Below are 9,958 nucleotides of genomic sequence, written 5' to 3'. Positions count from 1 at the left end.
TACAATGTCTAGCATATAATTTTAAAAAATAAAAATAAATTCAGGTGGTGCGGAGGTTCAAACTCATGATCTAGGATTGGAAAGCAAAGGCTTCATCCAATTGAGCTACCAAAGTCTTCTGTTATCTCTAGACAGACATTATATATAAAGAGTAGTGTGGCCCCTTCCATGGACGCCACACAAATGATTAGATGGGTGCTATAGTTTACCCGAGAGGTGCTATAATTTAATAAAAGGGTTATTTTTGTGTAAATCGCCCACGGACAAGGGCAGCAATCAACGGCACCAGCACAGAGTATCATACATATGGCCGTCCCATCGCGCGTCTCCCGAGCAGCCCAGAAGTTTCCAGGACCGGCCCATCACACGGACGCGCAAATGCGTCCGCGTCACGTCACGTTGCCGACCTGCCAACCGCCCACCGGTCCGGATCCGAGCAGATCACCAATCCCACTGTGTTTGAATTGGTTTCCGCCGCCCACCCGTTCCCGTTCCCGATCCGGCCCCAGCACGCGCAACAATGCCTTGCCTAATCCAGCGGCGACGCCAGCGCCGCCGTGTCCGGTAAGGATTCCGCTGGCGCCAGCTCGCCCACCGCCTCTGCTCCGGCTATAAAAGGCCACTAGGTGCGCGCCTCTCCTCCACCCCGCGCTCTGCTCCGCTCCTTTTCCTCAGGGAGTCAGGGGTCTCGGTGGCCTGCGCCTCGCCCTCTCCTTCCTCGCGATTGCGGAACTCTTCCTCCTTCTTCTCCTGTCCCTCGATTCCTTGTTCCATCGAATCGCGCTCTGCCTCGATTTGATGTTTGCTCCTCGTCGCCTCTGCCTTCCAGCTCCCGCAGATTCCTCGGCCTGCCACCCCGCGGCTCCTCGAAGGATCGGATTCGATTGGATCATCATGGAGAAGAATCGGATTCGATCGGCGTCTCTGGATCGACCAAGTTTATCTGGTTTGCGACCTCTTGTTTTCCTGAGAGTGGTTCCTGCATATCTAGTTTCGATTTGGATCGCTCGTGTTCCCTCGTCGGTTGCAGGATTGGATTTAGTTTTGCAATTAATTGGACCTCCCGAGTAGCAAGGCGCTCAAGGGAGATTGAGGGTCGAGGCAGGTCAGTTTCTCGTGCTCGGTGAGATTAGTTCATTGGTTCCGTCACCCTGCCCCTGTGGATTTCAGATTCCGATCCAACCGATTCTGGATTCATGTTGCTGAGCCCCCCTGCAGCCCTGCCTATGGATCATCATGAATTCCGTCGTCCGTGGACCCGAGGTGGATTCGAGGCCCTTGGTCGATTTCCTATTGTATCAGCTAACCTCGTTTGTGGGATTTGTTCGTCGGCCCCTTCTTTAGATGCAGCAGCAGGGTGGTGAACGTTCTGGAGAGATGAATCCAATCATGGAGGAGGTTTGCTCTGCTATGTCCCACGGTTATTTCGATTGGTTATTGTTCAACTACTTCTATTTTGGTATGGTCAGATGTCCCGGGTTGAAGCTGGATTGTTGGGAATTGGATTTGTGTTTGGATATTTCTTCTTACCTTCTCGAATTAATTCCCTACTTCGCGTTAGTATCCGTCAGTTCTGACTTTGGGACTGTTGCTGGTTCTCCGGAGATTGGAATTGTGTACGGATCGGACTGGTGATCATAGGATTGGGGATCTTCAATTCTGCGTTTGGATAATCAACCCCTCTCAAAACTCAATTTCCTCTGTAATTTGAAATTTCCATCGAATCTAACTTGGGACTCTTCTGGTTCTCCAGAAATTATAATTTGGATTGTGGACTCGTGATCAGGAGTGGGGAACCTCCGTTCTGCCTTCGGATAATGAGCCCTCTCTCAGACTCAGTTTACTCCCGTGTAGTTCGATTTGGTTTCCCCACAATTCTGATTTGGGGTTTCTGCTGGCCTCCAGAAATTGGAATTATACGTCTTATCGGAAGCCAGGGAGGTCTATTTTGGTTCAGCATGCTGCAGCGGTTCCTTAATTGACCTTTCTTCTCAGACTTAATTCTTCGATAATACATCAGTTATCTCCCTTCAGTAACCTTAAGCTCTTGCAGATATGGCCACGGGAGATAATTTGCTCTTTCGTCGAACCCTGCCATCGTCTGCCTGATCCCTGCCTATGCCTGATTCACTAATAGCCCAAACAGAGTTTGATGAATACTTTTTTTAATTCTCTTATAAGCTCTAGCCCCCTCAACTGAAAATTCATAGGAAGGTCTCTTGCTTGCTCGTTGCAGGTTCTAGTTGCCGAATTCAAGTCGGACCTGATGCTGAGTACACCCTGTTTGAGGATATTTTAAAATCTACTCACCTTTTCAATTCATCATAACTTTCCTAGCGATAAAATCATCTTACAGAACAATATTTGAACATTCAGATTGATATGCACCCTGAGGTTGATCTGGAGCTTCAAACTAACGCCATCCTACAACTGAGAAAACACCGTTCTCTCTTTCAATTTCTATCGCTCTTATTTGTGTTTGTTTATTTTGGTTAGTTACCTCTGTTCGTAGCTTTGATTAAGGTTTACCGTTTCTGCCCAACATGTTGCAGATCCTTTTTACCCCGGACATGCCTGGCAGTGGCCTGAAATATGTTAAATCGTTTGGTTTGCTGTCTATCCCTTTGTAGTTTTATTCGTTGTATGTACTTCCGATCATGTGGTCTGTATAAGTCTGCTATGTGTAGCTATGCATCTTGGCTGCAGGATATAAGTGGGGAGTTTTGGACCTACCTGGGTTTTGTAAGTGGAGTAAGGTTAGTGTCCCGTGGGAGGTCTTTTCGGTTCATTTGTGTTAGCCTCGACAATGCATTGGTTGCAGGAGTGTGGATCTTATCTGGAACTAGAGATTAGTCATCACATGGTGAAGAACCTGAGGAGGTCAGTTTCCATGCTCCGTCAGATCAGTTTGTTAGTTATGTGTTACCTTCGGTGGTTACAGATGAATAAGCAGGAGATTAGTCTGGATTCCCTGGCGTTCTCTTCTGATGGCTGGTCATGTCCCTTGATCTGACTTTGATTTGAGGCCCTGCGTTGATTATATTATATTGTAACAGCTGATCTCGCTTCTGGTATTTGTTTGTGCTCCTTGAGATGCGCAGGAAGGGCCAAATGGTTGTTGATAGATAAGTTAAGGTTTGCTTTACTGCTCAATGGCTAACTTGGTTTGTTATGGTTCAATGGTTATTTTGGTTTGGTCAGATACTCTGAGCTGAAGTTATGTGGTAGAAGCTGGATTGGATCTATGATCATTCGTATCAGTAAACTTTTGACTGTGTTTGGATAATCATTTTGTCTGCACAAAATTCAGTTTAGTGCACACTTAGTCTGATTTGTATCATTGGTTCTTCTCCAGAATTGGAAAATTATGTGCGGCTGGGTGGGATTTCCGGTTTTCCTTTTTGTGACCTCACATCTTTTGAACTCCTCAACTATTTTACTGTTGAGATAAAAGTTTTCTCTGCCTTCGTTGGTAATTCTATGTTTTTGCAGACATCCATTTGAACGGTTTGTCACCGGTGGACCTGATTTCTCCCAGTCTATTCTGAATGAGGCTTACCCCTATCCCTCAGGCGTTTGGATAATCAACCCCACTCCATTAATTTAAACTAACTATTTAGTACAGTTAATCTCAGAGAAGTATGATTTCGTTTTGTTGGTGGTTCCCAGAATTCGGAATTATACTCAGCAGGACTGCAGGAATCCACCTTTCAGACTTACCTTCTTGGTGATCTATGTTTGGATAATCAACCTTCCTAGATTAAAAAAATCATCTATTTAAAATTTAGTCTCCTGCTGATTTTGAGTTATTGGTGATTTCCAGAAATTGCTATTGGCGGGCGGTTTTCCCTGGCATGATGGTTCCTTGTTATCACTAAACTTTGCCGTCTTCCCTTCTTTTACAGCTGAACGTTCCCGATACTAGTTTTCTCACCCTATCAATCCTCAGCTCTTGCAGATGCTGACTCAAAAGTGATAATTTGCAATTGGGACCCGGTGTTGCCTAGCTGAACCTTACCAACCTTACCAACCGAGACAGGCTACCCTTTACCCACTCATCATCATCATCACTTGATGCATGCTTTAGTTTGTTTAATGAAAAGTTTATGGAAATTCCTCTTGCTTGATGCAGGTTCTAGATTCATAGTTGACGAGTACAAATCAACATGTTAATGAGTTTTAATCTATTTACAGAGCTTCTTAATCTACTATCTTTCAATTCATCATAACATAGATAACCTATCTTACATGGTGTAATATTCTAAATACAGATTGATCTGGAAAGGTGCATGAAACTAAGGATAATCTGGAACTTAAAAGGAGTGGCACATCCTACAACCGACTAAGACTTATTGATCTCTTACACTCCTCATTTGAAGCCTATAACTTCTTCTGTCTTAATGTTATTTAGCTGCTTTTCCAACCATGTCTTTGATTTAGGTTTTGCTTCTACCCTTCCTATGGTTGCAGATTGGTTTTCCCTGAGGCTGTGCTGGTAGTGACTGAAAATCTGTTAAATCCTTTGGTTTGCAATCTATCGTCCATCTTTCTGTTTGATTCGGTTTCTATCTTTCCATGTGCTTTTGGTTGTCTGCATGTGTTGACTACAGGATTTAGTTAGGAGTTGGATTACCCCTAGGGAACAAAATAAATCTACGGGGAGCCAGGTCAGTGTTTTGTGGATGTTCGGTTCATTTTGTGTCCGCCTCCACGAGTTGGCTGCAGAACTGGATCTGGTCTGGAACTTGAGCCCTCTATGGCAAAGGGCGGTTACTTTATTGGTTATGGCTCGGTGCTTATGTGTGCTTATATGTGATCTCGTTGAAACTTGTGAGCTGCTGGATTGGATTGCTGATAATGGGATGGACCCAGAGAAGTTACAGATTGTGTTGGGATAATTAGTCCTTCTGATTTAATTTCTTTCTCAATTGAGTGTACACCAATTCCAATTCTGAAATGGATTGTTGGTTCTCCAGATATTGGACTTGCACAACTTGGCGAAGGTGCCCCATTTTGCTTCATCATGTTATCGGTGGTTTACTTTTTTTTTACCTGAACAAACTTTAGTAACTTCCTTTGATAATTAACGTCCTAGTTATGACTTCATATCCCTTCATCTGCAATTATGTGCTCTCACAGATATTAAAATGGAGGATTTCGTTCTGGAACCAAAGGATTGTTGTCTATCTCCCAGCTGAGCAAGCTTATCCGATTCCCTCAATATTTGATCCATGAACAAAAAATGTACAGTAATGTCTTAGGTCCAACCTGATGTTGTATTATATCTTTTTGGAGATCTTAACACACTACCTTCTCAATTCACAACAACTTTGTAAACGTAAAAGGTTATCAAAGTGTCTCACCGAGAGGCAATATTTGGACATTCAGATTGAATTGTGGAGGTACAATGATTCTGAGGATGCTTTGGAGTTTCAATTAGATGGCACATCCTACAAGAGAAAAACTAAGTGCTCTCTATCTTACACTCTACCTTTGAAGTTCTTTTATTGACTATGGATTGTTCTTCTGTTTGATTTCACCCCAAAGCGCATTTGCACGGTAAATGATAGCAGGGTACTTGCGGATGTTGATCTGATATGCATTATGGAAGAACGGTAGGCCCAACAGTCCAACAACTGTTTCACACTTTATGGCATTTATTCCAGTCGAGAGTTCATATATCTGACTTTTGAAGTATAGGGTTATATATTTGGGCTTGTCATTGATTTGCAGTGTTGGATGTTCTTAGTGCAAAGAGAGTTGGAAGATCTAGCAAAACGTTGGTTCACTGGGGGGTCTTTTTGTGAAGCTTCAAGCCATCAACTATGTCTGCTTTCCCAACTGTTCTGACTAATCAAAAAATCTTGAAGCATATTATTACTTGATTTCGTCTTCTACGGCAGCTTACAGTTTCAACTTTCAACTTTCAACTTGCATTCAGTGGCATATTCTCTTTGGTACAGCTTGAAGTCTTTAGTTGCGTGCACATCTGGATGTTCTGATTAGTAACCCTGAAGTTTATATTGGTCTCTGTTCTGTTACAACTTTGTTTGGATGGAATCTATTCTCATCTGTTTTTGGTGTGGCCCGACATAGGAGATGCGAGAATTCAGTTAGAAGTCTTTACTTTGTTGCCATGTTTGTTTCTAGAAGTTGGTTTTCATGCCAATATCTTCAGTTTTATCAATGCACTCAGCTGTGTTTTATTCCACTAGCAGATAGGAAGTCAGATTGCATGTACATGAGCTCTGAAGGCAGTAAAAGATCCCTACAGTTATGTACACGAATTATTTTGAGATGATGTCTGGATTTGCTGGTTTTGTTGTTGTTCATGATCACTGGTTTGTCCACTTGCCTATTTTTCTGGTCAATTTAATAGGCCAACTCACATCTAATCAGTTTGTGGTGTGCGTGGATACTGAATTTCAACAAACAGATCCACCTAATCTGCTCTCTGTCTTCACTTGTATATTAAGAAATATATTGACTAATTCATAGATCCCTGCCGAGTCCTAACTTGAGTGGATTATGTTGTTATACAGAGAGAGGTTAGCAATTGCTCCTATATATATTCCAAAACAAGGCAGATGCGAAGGTTCTGAATTGGCTAGTTTGCAGTGAACATTCTACTTCCTCCTCTTCTCGATTAGTGTTTTCTTTGTTGAATATGATTTTCGTTTGTTTGTTATTGGATTGCATTTAAAGATTGTTAGTGCTTCTTCAGTGGGATCTGGACTGCATCTCTCGGTTTGCTGGGGAATTTCCCACTTCCAGTTTGATTGATGAATGCTTAATTAGCAACACAACTTGGTTTATCTGATGATTGCTGCTGATTTCATACTGTCTCTCCAACTTGGTATCCACCAGCTTTGGAAATTAAAACATAACCTTTTGATGTCTAATATTAAATAATTGTTGGTATATTCTTTATTTTCGAAACCAAATATTAGAATCCAAGTCCACCAACTTACTGTCTGCATGGATCTAGCTATTTCAGGTTCGAAATTCTATAGCTTGGTTTGTTTACTTTGGGTATCTAAATCTTACATGTACCCCCATATAAATTGTTTGTACCCCCATGTCTATTTTGTGTGTTATGATCTTGTCTGCAAAGTTGCATTGTATAATGCCTTTGATTGATCATGTGGCTTGTATGCTTTGCTGAGTGTTTGGTTGTAGTGTTTTTGCTAATCTGTTTTTTTTTTGTTTGTAGTTTTGTAGTTTAACACTGCCTTTGCCGGTCCCAAGCCCGGATGAGAAAATGTGGAGGGAACTGCAGTTAGCTCGTTTGTATAGTTTGTATGGGCATTCTCATGGGGTCTCCAGATATTTTGAATTGAATACCAGTGAATAAAATTAATAAGTTAACATGTTCTGAAGTTGGGAGTGCAGCTGTTCAGGTTACTGTCTTGGTCACAAAGTGAATCTTCACATAATGTTGTAGCATATGGTTCGAACTTTGAAATTCATCCTTTGCCGTGACAGGGTCCAACTGTCAAAATCTAAGCAACTCTAGTTGCAGTTAGAGCAATATAAAATCTTTTTCCTGGCCCCAAAGGGAGAAACAGGTAAGAGGTGAGATATGTCGACAAAAACATTCTGGGATAGTAGTATAAGGCATTACATAGAGCAGGCCTCATGTAAGGATCAAGAACGACACTCTACAAATATGCTGCAGCTTTGTCCATTTTGCATTTTCGCTGGACTGTAGTGACATTAGGGAATGGAAATTTTGACTTGAAGTGCAACAGATGCAGCCAACTAAAAGTGTACAAGTTTGCTGATGGCTGCCAGTAAAAGTTTCGCTGTGCATAAATTGCGTTGTTCCTATGTCTGATTCTGGTAGTGCACAATTTTGGGAATGGTACACACAATATTGATTAAGGATGCTCCCATATGTCTGATCTGGCTATCTGCCCATTGTGCTAGCTAAAGCCTAAAAAGGATTAAAGATGTGCAGGTTCGCAAGTTTTACTGGAAAATATTTTCTTTATTTTGTAGTAGTACTGGTGAAGAATTCACTGGACAGATGCTCAGTGTCAAATGAGGTCTCAACGGTGTAGCACATGACTGCACACATCAGGCTCTCAAAAAACGAAAGTTTCTGAGCCTATCTGTAGATGCAATTGTGTACTGCTCTCCATTTTTCGGACATAACAGGCTATGTAATGCACTCTGTATTTTGTACTTGAGCTGGCACATTAATTTTTCGGGCATAACAGGCTATGCAATGCATTCTGTATCTTGTACTTGAGCTAAATGAAATTGGCACCCCTGGCAGCTTTCTTTGTTAAACAAAAAAACGGCCTGTGATAATAACTCGGAGTTTACACTTTTCTGCCTTGCATGGTGGCAAGAAAACTCCACGAGAAAGCCTGATCCAGCCACTGAGCCGCCAGGCTTCCAGGAAGGATGGATATATGGCACCGGCGAGGCTTCTGGCTCTGACAGAACTTTTGCCTCCATGACGCCCAACAGGGCCAAATCGGATAAAACAGCCACACATTTCACTGCTAAATACAATGCTGTAGAGGCTACGGGCTACTGTACATGTTCATGGTTCCAAGAGGCATCTAAAGACATTTTTGGTGAATGAACTGCCTCCTCTCCTGGAACTAGCTACAGCAATATCAGGTATTTGCCTCAGAACTTGAAGAACACATGTTATCTGCTTAAAACTACTGGTCACAGTTGCAAAGCTTATTTGCCACCAATCGGTCACAGTTTTGTGTGCATATGTGCCCAAAAGAAGCTACAACATATCTTAGCCAAATTGCCCAAAAAGAAGCTACAACGAAGTAAAATTAATGTGTACATGTGAAAACTCACTTTAAGGCTCACGGTACAGATTGATGAAATTTACACAGATTTCATCACATTTAAAAACTACACATGTCCAGTGCAAGTATGCATCCTACAATGCTGTAAAGACTACTTTATAATCCAGACTAATACTTTGTTGCTTTCTAGGATACATAGCTGCCAAAGCTAAGTTCCAGTCACAGGGAGCCAAGCAACACAGGAGAGCCTGCATGCAGGCCGGCCAGAAAGAGCATTCTGTGCCAACCACCATCCGAAGTGGAGCACTGTGCGTTTGCGGGCTGTGCGGCAGTAATATTGTTGCCAAATCTGGATTGCCATCAGACAGCTAGATTCTTACACCGGGAGAAGGAGCCGCGGGTGATGCTCAAGTTGGACATTGCTCGCGCCTTTGACTCCGTTTCTTGGGGTTTTCTTTTGGAGATCCTCCGCAAGTTAGGGTTTGGGCCGAGGTTCCGTGAACTGGTGTCCATCCTCCTATCCACTGCGAGTACCAGGGTGATGCTTAATGGCGAGCCAGGCCCCCCGATTTGCAATCGGAGGGGCCTGAGACAGGGAAGCCCTGTCACCAGCGCTGTTTGTTCTGATGATGAACACCCTCAACAGGTTGTTGGCTAAGGCGATCGAGCTTGGGGTGCTGCGGCGCTTAGCTCGGCGGGACTTAGCGACGTTGGTGTCGCTCTATGTGGATGATGCGGTGATTTTCTGCCACGCAGATGAGACGGATCTACGCGCTGTACGTGGGATCCTGGAGCTCTTTGGCCATGCATCAGGACTGCGCACCAACTTCGCCAAGTGCTCGGTTTCCCCCATCGCCTGTTCAGAGGCTGAGGCCGCGGGCGCTGCTGAACTCATGGAGTGCCAGCTAGCGCCGTTTCCGGTGAGATGGCTCGGCATCCCGCTGTCTATCAGGAGGCTGACGGCTGCAGCATTCCAGCCCCTCTTAGACCGTCTAGCCGACAAGCTACCTACCTGGGAGGCATCGATGATGCCTCGGGTAGGACGCTTGGCGCTAATCCACTCGGTTCTCGCAGCGATACCGTTGCACCAGCTGATGGTGCTGAGTCTTGATAAGAAAGCACTCAAGCAGGTCAACAAAATCTTGCGAGGATTCCTATGGGCTGGTAGGGCTGACGCC

General features: G+C 43.6%; 1 long non-coding RNA gene across 1 annotated transcript; it reads left to right on the top strand.

The window, feature by feature from the left end:
• The first annotated feature begins 649 nt into the window (after window positions 1-649).
• On the top strand, window positions 650-6,358 carry LOC139833359 (uncharacterized). Its single transcript, XR_011748992.1, has 2 exons — window positions 650-5,003; window positions 5,140-6,358. It is a non-coding gene; the product is annotated as an uncharacterized lncRNA (long non-coding RNA).
• Window positions 6,359-9,958: the final 3,600 nt, after the last annotated feature.

This window comes from Lolium perenne, chromosome 1, assembly GCF_019359855.2.
Source record: "Lolium perenne isolate Kyuss_39 chromosome 1, Kyuss_2.0, whole genome shotgun sequence".
Taxonomy (NCBI): domain Eukaryota; kingdom Viridiplantae; phylum Streptophyta; class Magnoliopsida; order Poales; family Poaceae; genus Lolium; species Lolium perenne.
The sequence above is the reverse complement of the archived record's forward strand: the minus strand, read 5'-3'. Positions and strand labels throughout refer to the sequence as shown.